The sequence below is a fragment of the Platalea leucorodia genome (assembly GCF_965183815.1).
Source record: "Platalea leucorodia genome assembly, chromosome: 3".
Taxonomy (NCBI): Eukaryota; Metazoa; Chordata; class Aves; order Pelecaniformes; family Threskiornithidae; genus Platalea; species Platalea leucorodia.
The window spans coordinates 79,758,625-79,774,807 of NC_138825.1; positions in this window are offsets into that span (position 1 = coordinate 79,758,625).

Here is a 16,183-nt window from a genome sequence, read left to right on the forward strand (position 1 = left end):
TTCCACCTCTAACTAGCACCAGCTTTGTTTTCAGAATACAAACAAGTAAGTAGCTTATATCTATGTATTCTAAGGGGAAAAAAGCAAGGCACCAATTTAAAAAAAATGGCTGAACAAACCTTCTGCTTCTGACAATGGAAAAGGGTCTTTCTTTCTAACTGCCTCCATGCATTTATACTATGCCAACCATTCTCAACCGAATTCATTTTATTATAATAATAATTGTTCTTTATTGCAGTAACATCTAAGGATCCCAAATAGGGTTCAAGACCCTATTATTCTAGGCACCATCCATGTGCATAATAAAACCATCTCTGCTGTAAAGAGCTTACAATCTTGACATATGACAAGGCACAACAGTAAAAGAGAACAAACAATTGCAGGGGAGGGGTGGAGGGGAAGCTATCAAGAAAACCAATACACTGGGTGTGCTAAGTAGCAGTGTCTGAACACTAACTGATTAGCTATCTTCAAGGGCTTTGTATAATCTGTAGAAATAGTTTTTCACTGTGCCTTCTATATCACTTAGTTTTCAGTGTTTAAAATGCAAATGTGCTTGTTACACCTCTTGAATAAACTGCTAGAGGGGGAGCGGGCAAAGGAAAGATGGAAATTATATAGGATCTCTAAGGATAAGAAACAAGGATAGGTCAGTTCGGCTCCAACTATACCTGATACCTGTACCAAGTACATTATGGGAAATTTCACTACTTTAGTCTTAAAAAGATCTAAAAGAAAATGGAATCATTTTTGTTGTTAATACCTTTACCATACATCTACTGCAGATCTGAGAAAACAATATATGCACGCACAGTTTGTGAGTGAATTCTCTTATTTTTTTTCTTTGTCTAAGTGTTTTTAAACAGTGAACAGGGTAATTTGGATGCGTAGTAAAAGGGGGTTGAATAAGTTTCTTTGATTGAAATGCAGAGGTCTCAATTTTCTCTTTCTGTTCCTGGATTACATGATCATAACATCCCTTCCCAGAACAGAGTTTGCATGGATTTTCTATAGCACACATGGGTGCTAGCGTCCTGTAAATTTTCTGCTAGTCAATTATTATGTGAGCATATCAATGAGAATGGATGACTACAGAACATGTGAAAGTAGGAATAAAGATAGCTCTATTTTTTTGTCTCAGCAAAGCCTTAAGAGAAACTGTGAAGGTGTTGGCAGTTCCTCGGTTTAAGCTACTAAATGTGATGTTTTGGAAGTAATATTATTTGCTTCTTTGAAGGGAAAAAGAAGTTGTGGAAAAAAATGTGTGGTAAACCAAGTTTGTTAATATGCCCAAAATAGTTGTCATTTAACAATATTTCTCCAGGATATATATACAGATTCAGTGTAAGATTATAAAGTCCTGACTGGGCCAGGAGTAACTGTGCTCACTGGAGCAGTTTTTTCTTGCCATGCAAGTCACTCATGTTCATGATGGTTCAGAAAGTTCCCTAAACTTTGCTGTAGTTTTCTTTTTTGCCCAGACAGTACTGCCTCTTCCTCACTGGCACATGTGCATTTTGCCATCAGCTTCCCTGTGAGTGATGCCATCAGAGTCTTCATGTAAAAAGTAGTTGTATGGGGATGATACAGGCACTGGGGGTGCCTAACATGTACTGTCAGAGAGTTATCTCAGGTGCCTAATGCTGAATTGCACTGAATATTTGTTGGCTATGGGGTGGGAACACAAGGCCAGCGGCTGCGACTGCGGTTGTCTCTTGGGGAGCAGGATGCTCCTGGGAGCTAGCTTGAGTGTGAGAAGAGAGAAAATGCTAAAGTGCCTGCTGAGCTGCGGAGATGGTGTGGCTCCCAGGGAGCCGTGGTGGCAGCAGTGAGCCAGGTTCATGGGTCCAGATTTTAATGGCCAGACCGGGGTTGTCACTTTCAGGAGAGCACTGGGTGAATGTAGGCAGTTAGTCTCCTAACTGGTCTAGAGGTGGACTTCTCCAGAGGGACATTCAGAGCAGTCTCCTATGGTTTCTCTCAATCCAAATTCTGTGTAGGCAGTTGTCCTGGTTTCAGCTGGGATAGAGTTAATTTTCTTCTTAGTAGCTGGTATAGTGCTGTGTTTTGGATTTAGGATGAGGATAATGTTGATAACACACTGATGTTTTGGTTCTTGCTGAGTAGAGTTTACACTAGTCAAGGACTTTTCAGCTTCTTGTGTTCTGCCAGGTGCATAAGAAGCTGGGAGGGAGCATAGCTAGGACAGCTGACCCAGACTGGCCAAAGGGCTATTCCATACCATATGACATCATGCTCAGTATATAAGCTGGCGGAAGAAGAAGGAAGGGGGGGACATTCAGAGTGATGGCGTTTGTCTTCCCAAGTAACCGTTATGCATGATGGAGCCCTGCTTCCTTGGAGATGGCTGAACACCTGCCTGCTGATGGGAAGTAGTGAATGAATTCCTTGCTTTGCTTTGCTTGTGCACGCAGCTTTTGCTTTACCTATTAAACTGTCTTTATCTCAACCCATGAGTTTTCTCACTTTTACTCTTCTGATTCTCTCCCCCATTCCACCAGTGGGGAGTGAGCGAGTGGCTGTGTGGTGCATAGTTGCTGACTGGAGTTAAACTATGACAGCAGTATAAAGCTAGCCAGCCCTGCTTCTGGGGAATGATCTCATTGAAAGCGAACTCCACTACTTTGTCCTCTTGCTTTGCACATGTTAATATAAAAGTAATAATAAAACAATGTTTGTAGGTAGCTTTTTCCTTTGGGTAATGAACAGGAATATGGTTGTGCAACTAGAGTGCTGTGCATCCATTCTCCATTGGAGGAAACGTGGCAGAGAATGGTCTTCTCAATTCCAGTAACTATTGTTACCAACAAGTTTTGCTTCCAGTCCAAGATAGTGGTCACCTCTAGAAATCAATGGTCATTGTGAAGTGCTTGTCTCCCTCCACTGAACTCAAAGAGCTTTTTGGCAACTTAATCCAGATGCCCTTTAGATGGGTAAAATAAACTGTGATGAATCTCACCTCAGTGCTGCCTGCTTTGAAAGGATGTGATGAGGGATTAGCAGAAACTCTGTGGTGAGGTCTGCAGGCAAGTACAAGGTGGTGAGATGTGATGGCTGGTCTCTGCTTCTGCACCTGACATCCACAGCTGTTTCCCTACCCTACTCTTTCCTTCCCAAGATGTAATCTTACTTCAGTGTTAAATGAACCAGCTATACTAGCAAGGGCTTGTGCATGTCTGTGGCAAACAACTAGGGACACCATGCAAGTCTTTTCAGAACTGGCTGAAGGAAACCTAGTGAGGGGTAGGTATGTGCCTTCTGCATTTTGAAAGCATGACTCCATTAGAAGAACCCTTCTGAGAAAGGTTTAGCTGGAAAACTGAATAGCCTGGTGTCTCCATCTCTCTGACTTAACGTGCTTAAAAGCATTAAATATATGAAGCTTACCTTTTGCCCTTTTCCTATAATTTCCTCCCGGCTAGCTCAGGTGGTGCCTTCTTTGACTTGATGGCTTCAATGTATTTTTAGAGCCTTTATTTACAGATGACATGGGGAGCCTGGGGAACTAAATCGAGCTGAGCACTACACTAGACAATGGCTTGTCTGAGAGGTAGGCACTGCAATGATAAGTCTAGCCATAATTTTTTCAGATTTAACCCTTTATAAACAACTTTTTTGCTTATGAATTTAAAATTGCTCTTTTCCCCTCTCTGTATAAAACACGTGCACACACACACGTGCATACAGATGTGTATGTGGTGTGTATGCGTGCACACGCACACATGCTTTTTCCTTGAATCCTGTGAAAAAAGCAAATATCCTTTTCCTGCTAAGCTCAATTGTGTTCTGCAGTCTGCCAGTGTTTTACAAGGTGGATTTTAAGAATTAAGCAGAAAAAAACCCCAAACTCTACGAAAAAAAGCAAGCCCTCGATCTAGTCAGTGTCAATTAAAAGGGAGCCTCTGATGCAAATGCCACATCAGCACCAATTTTGTCACTTAAGAACTTTAAGATCAGAAGCAATTACCTTCAATAGCACCTTGTTTTTATGTGTCTACCCTTCATAGCCTTGGCTAGCAACTCGGCCTACACCATAATTTACACTGACATCTAATTTCAGTGGATCTGCAAGCAATCTAACTGAAGATGGAGATACTGAGAGTGTGGAGTCCTGCTTTATCACTGCAGACATAAAGATTCATTATTTTTTGCCAATTCAGAAAGCTAGTCTTAGGGGAATGAAGTTTTTTTTGTGTGCGTATGTGTCTGTTTTGCATATCTCATTACTTGAATTATTTCCTGGTTTAGGCAAATGATTGCTGCCTTTAACTAAATGATTAAACACTCTGGCAGCTCACAAAGAAAAGAAAAAAAGAGCCAAGTACTACTAACATTGAGTAGATTTACCATTTTCAAGTGTCTTTGCAAAATGAGAGCAAAAAAAAAAAGAGTGCATTCATCACTAATCGTATTCTTTGAAGTATGGTAGAGACCTGGCAATTTTATATTGTGCATGAAAGTCACAGTATTAGAGTAAGATTATTTTAAGAAACACTTTTATCATTTTCTAACTGACAGAAAGGGCAAGTCTGCCAGCCATGCAGCTTGATGTTTTCTCATGAAACAATGAAAGAACCCCACAATGATGTGATTAATGACTTGCATCCATTTTCTCTGATCCCCAAACTCGAATATAGAGAACTGAGCCTATCTCTGTGCTATTATCCAGCCTTCTATTCAGACCAGGCTAATACCAGCACAACTTCTTTTGCGATGTTTGTTCCCCAAGCCGAGGAATTTGCATATCACAGAGAATAAGGTTATGTAACCTAGTTGTTGATTTTGATGGCGCAAAGAGCTGTCAGGGTTGTTTTTGTCACAAACAATGTGGTTTTAAAGTAGGTGTTATAAAAACACGTATTCTTGCTTGTTATTTTGCAGTATGCAAAACAGCTTAATATTGTAAATACATAATTAGTAAGAGAAATGTTTGCAAGTTGTACGTCAGTATGTACCTTTTCAATTAGTGTTGTGCAGATGGTGAAACAAGACAATTGTTGCAAAAGGCAACTCTCACTTCTCTATTTGAAAATGCAATTGCCCTTACAGCTTGCTTTCCCAGACTATTTTGAGATTGTTGTAGGTCAGTTTTGTACAAACTCTTGCAGAATAGTTGCAAATGCCATAAATCAAAAGTTCAAGTGACTCTTGCTTTTGGTTCATGTTCTTAAGGTCCACCAGAGAAAGTGACCCATTTCAGATTGGACCAGAAGACAGAGAGCCTGAATATTGAACGATACTCAAGCCTGACAAGCGTTGCATAAGGACCATGATGCTGAGGATGGTTTACTTGCTCAGCACCTGACTTACCACTTTTGTCCACTCACATATAAAATGATCACCCAAGGGGAGAAAGAAAAAAAAGAATGTGCTATGAAGAGGAGAAGAAACATGGGAGGGAGAAGTTCCTACTGATGCCCATTACAAAAGTATTGGCTGCAGGTTCTTAAAGTGTAAACCAAATTGATGAAGGGATAAAAAAGGACAGTTTTACCGCTTTAGTTTCTTGCCATTTTTCCATGACGGGAATGAAGGTTTTCTGAGGCATAACCTGAGGTACAGAAGTTATAGCAAACAAACAAATAAATACCAATGCAGATGAATATACAAAATTGACGCAGTCAGATTCCTGAGCTCCTAGTAATTAATCTTCTACTGTAACAGAGCTGAATTGGCAGAATTGGAAATGCATTTGGAAAGTTCAAGCATTTTTAATCCTGCTGTATATATTGAGCTATTAATTCTAAATTATAGGGGAAAAGCACTGATTTGATCAGAAGTAACATTAGCACTTTCCCTACAGAAAGTATTCCATCTAGTGTCATTTAAGCAGCCCTAGTTTATTTAGTCAAAGGAGTAATAAAATGAACTTAGACACAAACGGTTAGATGCCCAAACCAAGGGCATTTGGGACAAAAAAGTCTTTGATTTTCAGGATGTCTTTTGACACTCTAGGCATTACCTGTTGGCAGGGCAAATGCTATAGATATGAAAACTTAAATGGCATCAGTCCTAACTGCACCTTTCCTATGTACAGAACAAAGACTTCTTTTTGCCTTCTTGGAGGGCTGGGAAGTCAGTCACAACCATGTGATGTACTCACAGGGATGGCTTGCACCTGGGTAGTAGGCAAAACACATCCCTCCCCTTGCCCTGCACCTCCACAGTCCCCGCCTGGGGAAATATTCCAAGTGGTCTCACTCGTCTCATCAGGCTTCACTAACCAAGACCAAATGCTCTCGTCTTTCTTTAGTGGAAGCTTCTTCTGGATACAAGGCAGCCTTCTCAGGACTGAGGATATCAAGGCAGAACAGAGAGCAATGACCATTTCACCTTCCTTGATTGATTTTTTTACTCAGTTACAGAAATGAAGGTCCTGAGAGCTCTGAAGGATGGCAAGGTCTTTACCTTGCTCTTCAGTGAACCATCAGTCTTTACCTTTGCTTGTTAGCTCTCCATTGACTTTCTGAGACACCAATTTATTCCATTAAAAACAGGAACTTTCCACACAAGGTTTTCACGGTGCTTGGGATACAAGTTAAAGATAGTTTTACACTACTGGTTTCAGAGGATATGGACATAGAGGAAACTTCCTTGAGATTTCCAGACAACCAGACTTCATCTACTAGCTCCCTGAAATTCTTCCTGTTTAAGCTTTTGAAATTGGAAACTTCAGCTACACATGTATTATTTATGTATATTTTTAATGTCATTTAAGGCATCTGTGATCACTTCTTTCAATAATATTTTGTATGATTAGATCTTCACTGCCAACCCAAAGATGACCTACCATTTTTTACTCCAAAGCTTCTTGCTGAAGAAACTTGTCACTGCAATATGCAGAAACATCTGGGCCTTTTTGTTTCTTGACTTAATTCCAGGTATCTTTTACTTTCTATAATAATAAAATAAAGTCTCCATCTGAATGCAAATCTGATTCAGGGGTTTTAGAAAAATCTGCCCTGATACCAGTCTTTCTTTAAAATAATTTTTATATAAACCAGTTCCACTTTATCTGTGCTATTACTTTCTTTTTTTTTCTTTACTCTCTGTCACACTGCTAATGTACAGTGCAACTACACTGCCTTTATATTTATTTATGGTTTTCTGAAGAAAGCCACCAGCTACTTCCCATCAGGATTGCTATTGCTCCATAACCGAAACTAGCACTCAGCCGCCGAGGCGAGCAGCTCTGGTGCTGGCAGAATCTGCAGTGGAGCACTCTAGCACAGCGCGCAGAGGGGTTTCCCGACCCTGGGGAAGCTCAGAGGGAGCCAAGAGAGCTGCTGGGAGCCCGCAGCTCGTGCAACAGTGGCTGATGAGACCTAAGTGGGGCCAGGAGCAACAGCGGCCAAGCCCCACCCACGTATAAAACAAGCCCTTAGGGAGTGCTAGCGACCAGGAGTGTTGCCAACAGGGTGGGCAAACAGGGTGTGGTGCATCAGCAAGGACGTGGCGCGGCAGTTTATGCGGCAGTTAGCACAGTGACTTAAGGGATAGGGAGCAATGGCGACAAGTTCCTGGCCTGCGCAGCAGGCTCATCTCCTCTGTGACTACCCTACCTTTCCAGGTGCCCTTGCATAATAGGAATGAGGCTCTGTAAGTGGAACCTAACAATGATGAGGACGATGGTTCATCTAGCTTGGAGGTGTTGCCGAGGTTAAGTTGACCTATGCCCTGCATCGAAACTGTTTCCATAAAGAAAAAAAGACATAGGAGACTCCCTTCTGAAGGGAACAGAAGGCGCTATATGCAGACAGGACCCACTTTTAAAGGAAGTCTGCTACCTCCCTGGGGCCCACGTTAAAGATGTGAAGAGAAACCTTCCTACCCTGGTACGGCTCTCAGATTATTATCCATTATTGATTTTCCAGGTAGCCAGCGATGAAGTTGCAACAAGAAGTCCGAGGGCAATCAAGAGAGACTTCAGGGCCTTGGGACAACTGGTTAAGAGATCAGGAGCACAAGTAGTGTTCTCTTCTATTGTTCAACTGCAGGGAATGATGAAGGAAGAAACAGGAAGAGCCAGCAGATCAATACCTGGCTCCAAGCCTGGTGCCACTGGCAGAATTTTGGGTTTTTTGATCATGGGTCAGTTTACATGACACCAGGCCTGCTGGCGGCAGACGGGGTACACCTGTCTCAAAGGGGGAAAAGGATCTTTGCACAGGAGTTAGCAGGACTCATTGAAAGAGCTTTGAACTAGATTTGAAGGGGGAAAGGGGTAAAACCAGGCTTGCTAGAGGTAAGCCTGGGGCCAGCACACCAATGTTTGAGGGATGGTGTACTAGCAAGGCCCTTGGTCTGCCATCTCAGTGGAAGTAAGGGATGGAGATCCATGCAGCAGCAAAGATGCAAGGTTTATCAATATGTTAGAAACCATGGAAGCACCTGAGAATGGTCACGTAGGAATTAGGGCTTCTCACCCCAAAAAGGTGGCAGGATCAATAGCCCAACTGAAGTGCATCTACACCAATGCACGCAGCATGGGCAACAAACAGGAGGAGCTGAAAGCCATTGTGCAGCAGGACAACTATGATATAGTTACCATCATGGAAACATGGTGGGATGACTTGCAATGGAGTGCTGCAATGGATAGCTATAAACTCTTCAGAAGGGATAGGCAAGGAAGGAGAGGTGGTGGTATAGCCTTAGGGAATGTTTTGATTGTCTAGAGCTTAATGATGGTGACAATAGGGTTGAGTGTTTATGGGTAAGAATCAGGGGAAAGGCCAACAAGGCAGATATCACAGTGGGAGTCTGTTATAGACCACCCAACCAGGATGAAGGGGCAGACGAAATATTCTATAAGCAGCTGGGAGAAGTCTCACAATTGCTAGCTCTTGTTCTCATGACTGACTTCAATTTACCAGATGTCTGCTGGAAATACAATACAGCAGAGAGGAAACAGTCTAGAAGGTTCCTGGTGCGTTTAGAAGATAACTTCCTGACACAGCTGGTGAGTGAGCCAACTAGGGAAGGTGCCTTGCTGGACCTCTTGTTTGTGAACAGAGAAGGACTGGTGGGTGATGTGATGGTTGGAGGCCATCTTGGGCATAGTGATCATGAAACGATAGAGTGTTCAGTTCTTGGAGAAGTAAGGAGGGGACTCAGCAGAACTGCTACCTTGGACTTCCAGAGGGCAGACTTTGGCCTGCTTAGGGACCTGGTTGACAGAGTCCCTTGGGAGGCAGTCCTGAAGGGCAAAGGAGTCCAGGAAGGCTGGACATTCTTCAAGAAGGAAATCTTAGAGGCGCAGAAGCAGGCCATCCCCATGTGGTGAAAGACAAGCTGGCGGGGAAGAAGACTGGCCTGGCTGAATGGAGACCTTTGGCTCAAACTCATGAAAAAAAGGAGACTTTATGACCTTTGGAAGAAGGGGCAGGCTACTCAGTAGGGCTACAGGGATTACGTGAGGTTATGCAGGGAGAAAATTAGGAAGGCCAAAGCCCAACTACAACTTAATCTGGCTACTGCTGTCAAAGACAATAAAAATGTTTCTATAAATACATTAGCAACAAAAGGAGGGCTAAGGAGAACCTCTGTCCTTTAATGGATGCAGGAGGGAAACATAGTGACAAAGGATGAGGAAAAGGCTGAGGTACTTAATGACTTCTTTGCCTCAATCTTTAACAGTAAGACCAATTGCTGTCCAGGTACCCAGCCCCCTGAGCTGGAAGACAAGGATGGGGAGCAGAATGAAACTCCCATAATCCAAGGGGAAGTGGTTAGTGACCTGCTACAACACTTAGACACACACAAGTCTATGGGGCTTGATGGAATCCACCCAAGGGTACTGAGGAAGGTTACGGAAGTGCTCACCAAGCCACTTTCAATCATTTATCAGCAGTCCTGGCTAACCGGGGAGCTTTTGCTTGTCAGCTCTGAGTAAAGTCTGGCTCTGTCTTCTCTATTGCTCACTTTTAGGCAGTTGAAGGCAGCAATCTGATCCCCATTTAGCCTTTTTTTCTTCAGGCTGAACAAAGAAATTTCTTTTGGTCTCTATGTCATGTGCTGCAGTCTCCTAACCATCCCAGTCATTAGTTGCTACTGGGAGCATCCAAAGCTAGACACTGTTTTGGATGGAGCTTCACAACAGCAAAACAAAAGGAAATAACTACTCTCTCATACCTCTTGGCTACACTTTTGCTGTCCACTATGCTGTTATCCTTCACTGCCATAAGGGTGCACTGCTGCCTCATATTCAACTTGCTGTCCACCATGTCCTTATCTGCAGAGCTGATTTCTAACCAGTCACCTCGAGCCTTGCTGTTACCTGCCTTTACCTGGACTCTGCCTTTGCCTTTGCTTTCCTCCACCTTCATCGATCAGCTGTTTTGCCATCTAAGTCCTCTGCTCCTCCTCCAGTGTATCAACTGCTCCCCTCTGTTTGGTGGTGTTCATGAGCTAGATGATCCTATCCCAAACATGTTTAGTAGTATCAGTCCTTGTACTGAGCTCTGAGAAGAGCCACTTGTAACTGGATGCCTGTTAAACTCTGAACTGTTCACCACAATTCTTTGAGTGCTATGATCCAGCCAGTTTTTCCCTCTTCTTGAAGTCTGGCCATCCTGTCTATACCCATTCAGTGTGCCTACAAGAATGCTATGGGAGACTGTGTCCAAAGCCTTGCTAAAATCAAGGTAAATGACACACGCTGCTTTCCCTTTGTCTGCAGAGCCAGTCATTTCATCACGGAAGGCAATCAAGATTAATTAGGATAATTAAGGATAATTATAGATAAAGGATAATTATAGCATTTTCCCTACCTTCCATCAACTTCAGAACCACATTTTACATCCTTACTCTGGTGGTTAGTTTGCTATTCTAGTTTCTCTCTCTGCACTGGTGACAGACTTATTAATTCCCCTTCATAATTAGTCCCCAGTTGCATAGATTTAACTCAGGTACTCTCTTCTCTGTTTTATCACCTCTTTTCCCTTGCAAACTCTGTATATCATTCACATTACTCTTAGGGTTTTAGTCTCTAACTATATCTGTCCGCTATTCTTCTCTTGAGCGTCCAGTTGCTTATTTCATTAGTTGCACTGCAGCTTCTGCTTGGCTCTTTTCATTATACTTCAGAACTTCAAAGCTCTTTATGTAGAAATACATTCATAACTTGGTTGTATTTACCTTTGAGTGGATTACTGGCACAAATATTACTATATGTGAATTTAGCATGGAGCTATGCACTAGCTTAATCATAGCTATTATGTATTTCAAAAATATACTTTGATTTACACAGACTAGGAACATGCTTTATATAGCTTATTGAAAGGTAGGATAACACATTTAAAACTAGTGCACAAATTTCATATGCAAAAAATGGAACTGCACACTTAAGCTGAAATGCTCTATAGTTTTGTAGTAGGGGAAGAATGCATATCTATATTTGCAATTTCAGTTGGTGGATGTGCAATTTATATGCATATGCTGCAAATGTGGGTTTTAAAAGAAAATAGTAACCTGCTGTATACCTTGGAGTTCTGGCAGGCTTTGATTTGCACCTAGGTAATTGTCTTATACTGCAAACTTGAAGGATCATTTATAAAGCTTTTAGATGGTGACCATAGCAGTATTTAGGTGTAAAAGAGATTATTGTAGTAAATGAATCTTGTCTAAAAACTAGCAGAAGAAAATTTGTTTGGCATTCAGTTAAAAGCACAATGACTTTATCATTTATCTTGACTCAGAAATTTGGCTGTAACTCTTCTGGCTCACACAGTTGCAAAAGAAAAAAAGGATACATGCTCCCCCTCCTCTCTATTTCTTACCCAGAACCAAGCAATTATGTTTTAGAAGAAACTATTTAAAGGACAACCAATTTCACTGCAAGCATCTAGGCCTCCAGCGGTTTAGCATGACTCTTGCTGCAATGACATCTGTAAATGTGTATCATTGCTGCAGTGTGCCTCCTAGTGTTTTCTATAATTCTGTGGCAGAAACCGTATTACTTACTGCCTGCTACTGTATTTCAGTAGTTACTGCCATAATGGACATATTATGCTCACCAAAACAGTATGCCTGGGAATCAAGGTAGACACTTCTCTGTGTGTGTGTGTAAATACAAACCGCTCAGACTTATGCATTTTTATCTACACAAGAATACATAATTGAGAGAAGTGGAAAGATTTTGACAGATATATATAAATACATTTCTTGAGAGACAAATACCTCACGGCATGTACAGCATTCTGATTGGCCAGTGTATTACTTTTGAAATAGATACCTTCTTTTCTCCTGACTGAAGAGTTATTTCAGTAAAATGGACTTTTCCCCCACAGAAGTGGATTATGATAAATGGATAGAAAGCACTGCACTTTTAACTCATAGGTTACCTTTCAAGTAGCTTGATACTTCCATTGAGCATTCCTGTCTTTAGAGCTGACAGCATCTGAAATCTTGGTGGCAAACATCCTACTGTGGGTACCTAGCATCCTATTGTCTCTACTTAAGATAGTATATACGAGTCCAAACTGTGTCTGTACTGGGAGGAAGGCATTCTAGCCCATACTGTCTATGTGTATCTGGCAGAGTTGTTGCATTACAGCCTACTTCTAAATGATTCATATGCAGGACCACAACTAAAGTCCACTGATCTCACTGAATGCCAAAAAAGACATGCAATAAATGAAAACAAACAATAGTTGAATACAGCTAAAAGGCAGAAATATTCTTGTGGAAGTATTGTCAAGCTGAATCTACACAAGGTAGAATGGAATGCAAATAGTTTTCTGTATTTTAAAATATACATTAATCATTGGATGGAAAGGAATACTAAAATTAAAGAATTCTAGCAGTCCAATTGCGTATTCAGTTCTAATTTAGCTGCTTTGTCCATACACGTGATCATAGTTTCTTTAATCACCAGATCAAATATAATTTTTTCCCCAGAGAGACCACTCTTTTGTCTTAAACTTGAATGCTTACACCCCTAACTAAGCTAATTCCATTCTCTCACTGCATTTTCCATTCTTTTTTCTGTACTTTTCCACCAAAGAAAAACTGAACGATGAGTTTGGATTTTTTTTTTTTTTTTAAGAGAAAAAGTCATCCTGGGACTAGCTCAGTCAGAGCTAGTCTGAACAAGAATGTTGGTCAGAACACAATGGTTTGGTCAAAGTTCTGAGCATCTCAAAACAGGGTTGTATACTGGAAAATATTGAGCAGCTTTAACAGTACGTTATGCTTCCAGCACTGCTTATAGTGTGTCTAGTCAAAACCAGGAGAGGAAAAAAAATAGTTTAAAAAGCAAGAAATCTTAAATAGTGTCACTTTTGAAAAACACGTAATGTTAAATATACCGTGACCATTTATCTAGGCGCTACTAAGTGTCAATGCTTTTTCTGCTAATGCTAGTAAATCACTTCAGATTTATTAAAAAAGAGAAAAATGGAGTAGTTGGCCATCAAAGAAAACAAATAATTGGTGATTTATAAGAGGTGAGAAGGCCAACCTGAAGGAAGTTCAAGTGTCCCCTGAAATCTCATCCAGTGCTGTAACAAACACGAGTTAGAAGCCTTTCCAGGACAAGGAAAAGAAATTGTGCCCTCAGCTGAAAGAAGTGAAGCAGATACTGATTCAGCTGTGTTGTTGTGTGTTTTTTTGTCTGTGGCAGACTATGAGCATAATGACAGTGAAATGATGATTAGTAGGTCATCAGGCTGAAGCTGAAATCTATGAATACGCAAGAGAAATAGTCTGAGTATTCCTCCTATATTGGATAAGTAGGCCAAGATCAATCCCTTCTGACTACTATGCTAGATGTATTTGAAAGACAGAGAGGTAAGGACAAAAATGTGTGTGTATGGCTATCCTCAAACTAGCCAAATCTGTATTTTTACACATTGGCATAAACTGTGGATCTAATCAAAAGTGGAAAAAAAGAGTGTAAGAAATGGTGGAAATGTAGTTGAAATGAATAGAAAATGTGCTATTGATGGAATCAGATACAAGGAAAGCAGTTTTCTTTTGGAGCAGGATCCTGGATAGGACCTCCAAGACCTTATTTCCTTGCTGGAGATGACAGAAGTCAGGAGTAATTTAGAGATGCCTCAAATTTAGACTAAAAACTCAGGTCAGGTAACAAAACAGAAGGCAATATGCATTTTCCTTTTGGATTGTAGCTTTAGTGAATAACTTGACCAGAAAAAAATTAATTATACAGGAATCTTAGCCAAACTGAACCTTACAAATCAGTGGAAAATAGTACCTCTGAAGCCTTGCCAAATAAAGGGCCACTTGCAAGAAAGTGGGAGGACTTGTGTTTTCAAAATGCACGCTCCAATTTTTCCAGTAAGGGCAGGGCTCATGCTGAGAACTTTAACCTTACACTCTGATTTAAACTCATTTCTGCATCAAAGACAAAGTGCTGCAATGGGTGGCCGCAGTCTGCTTGATTTCTCATCAATCCATTGGATTACTGCTTGATATCCAAATATTGAAGAGCTAAAACATAAAGCCTACTGTCATCATTGCTGTGAGTGCTTCTATTGACACTAGGGAATATTTATTTATGCTAGTTATGCTATAGTTGAAGTATAGCAGCAGGGGTTATGTTTTATTCACCTTTAGAATCGTGTAGTACTGGAAGCCTGGAAGAGGAGTGACATAGGAACCTTTACATGAGCTTATTACTTTCAGACAGTCTTCCTAAACAAGAAAGTGATCTTCACAGAGACAGCTACTCTGGCTTTCGGACTTCTAGAAAGTGAAGAGGGAAAAAACGTTGGTTCTATTAAGTTGTGAGCAAATAGGCATTACCTGGATACTTTGCAATCTTTTGGGCTTTTCTAGTTAATAGGATTTATGCTTCCTTCTTTGCAAGATTTATATTTCTCTTATGCTAAAAGATACCATATTTCAGTACTGTGAGACCTAGGATGAAGCCTTATTGCAGCAATGAATCTATGCAGATGACTGTGAGAGAAGAAACATAAAGTAGAGGCAGCTAATTCATTTTGAAACCTTTATATAATTTTACATATCAGTCTGAATCTGTACGTATTTAACAGTAGCATTTCCCTTTACCATTTCATGTACATGCCTCATTCCATTGGCATTTCGAGTGATTTAAATGAATACAGCCACATGAGCAGATTTTGAATCTCAGGCTCCCTGTGGCTTTTTCAATGCCTGTTTGCTTTTTATAGCTTTGATTCTTTTTCTTACAATGATTAAGAGGTGAGACCAACAAAAACCAAAGCAAAGTCTGGTCTGAATGTACTTAGGACCTGGAATGAAATGTAGCCAGGGACACATTCTTTCTACCTCCATAATCCACAACAAGAAAAGACAAATTATAAATGACAGTACTCCAGCAGACAGAATGCATGTAAGATTAATAAAAGTGGAACTGCTGATTAACTTGATCACTCCCTGAATGATGATATAAGAAGTCTGAGCAAATGCCGGAGATTTATTTATTAAAAATGCTTAGGAGCATGATGTTGGTGTTGAGCCTTTTTTGTTGAATGCACTTTAAGGATTTAAATTCTGCAGCAGTACACTTTTCAAGCAAGTTTAAAATAGCACTGTAGTTTTAAATGTACTTCTTTATAGGGTTGCTCTTCAGAATTAGGCTTAATTTTCCAAGATAAAAAAGTCACAAATGTTGATGCATCATTATCTGAAGTGTAGTGCACACTTAGTTTTTATGTGGAAGAATAGTGTTAAAGAGCCAATCTGAGGACTTGGATGAAACTATACCAGTAATAAGTATTGACTGTTTGCAGTTGGAATTAGTTTTAAACTAGCTCCTTCAGTTTGTTTTTCTTTTATAAGAAAATGTTGCCTATTTTAAGTAACAACTACCATGTAGGATTGCTAATGAAAATATAGAAAAGAAAGAGATCATTTAAAATTTCTCTTATGGGTTACTCCCTAGATCTTACATGTCTAATTTTTTCTTTTTCTATAAAATAATGTTTTGGGCATTTTTTTTTTTTACTTTTTTCAAAGCACAGATGTCATTAAATTACTAGAATCTTCTAACCTATTCATTTGATCTGATATTTCAATGCCACTAATTCACCTTGAAAAGATCATCTCAAGAGCCTGAAGTTAAGGAATTTGTATTCTTTTTACCTTGGAAACTGCAAAATATTGGAAACCACAAAAACAAACAAATGAGCTGGATTTAATAAATACATAATGCTCA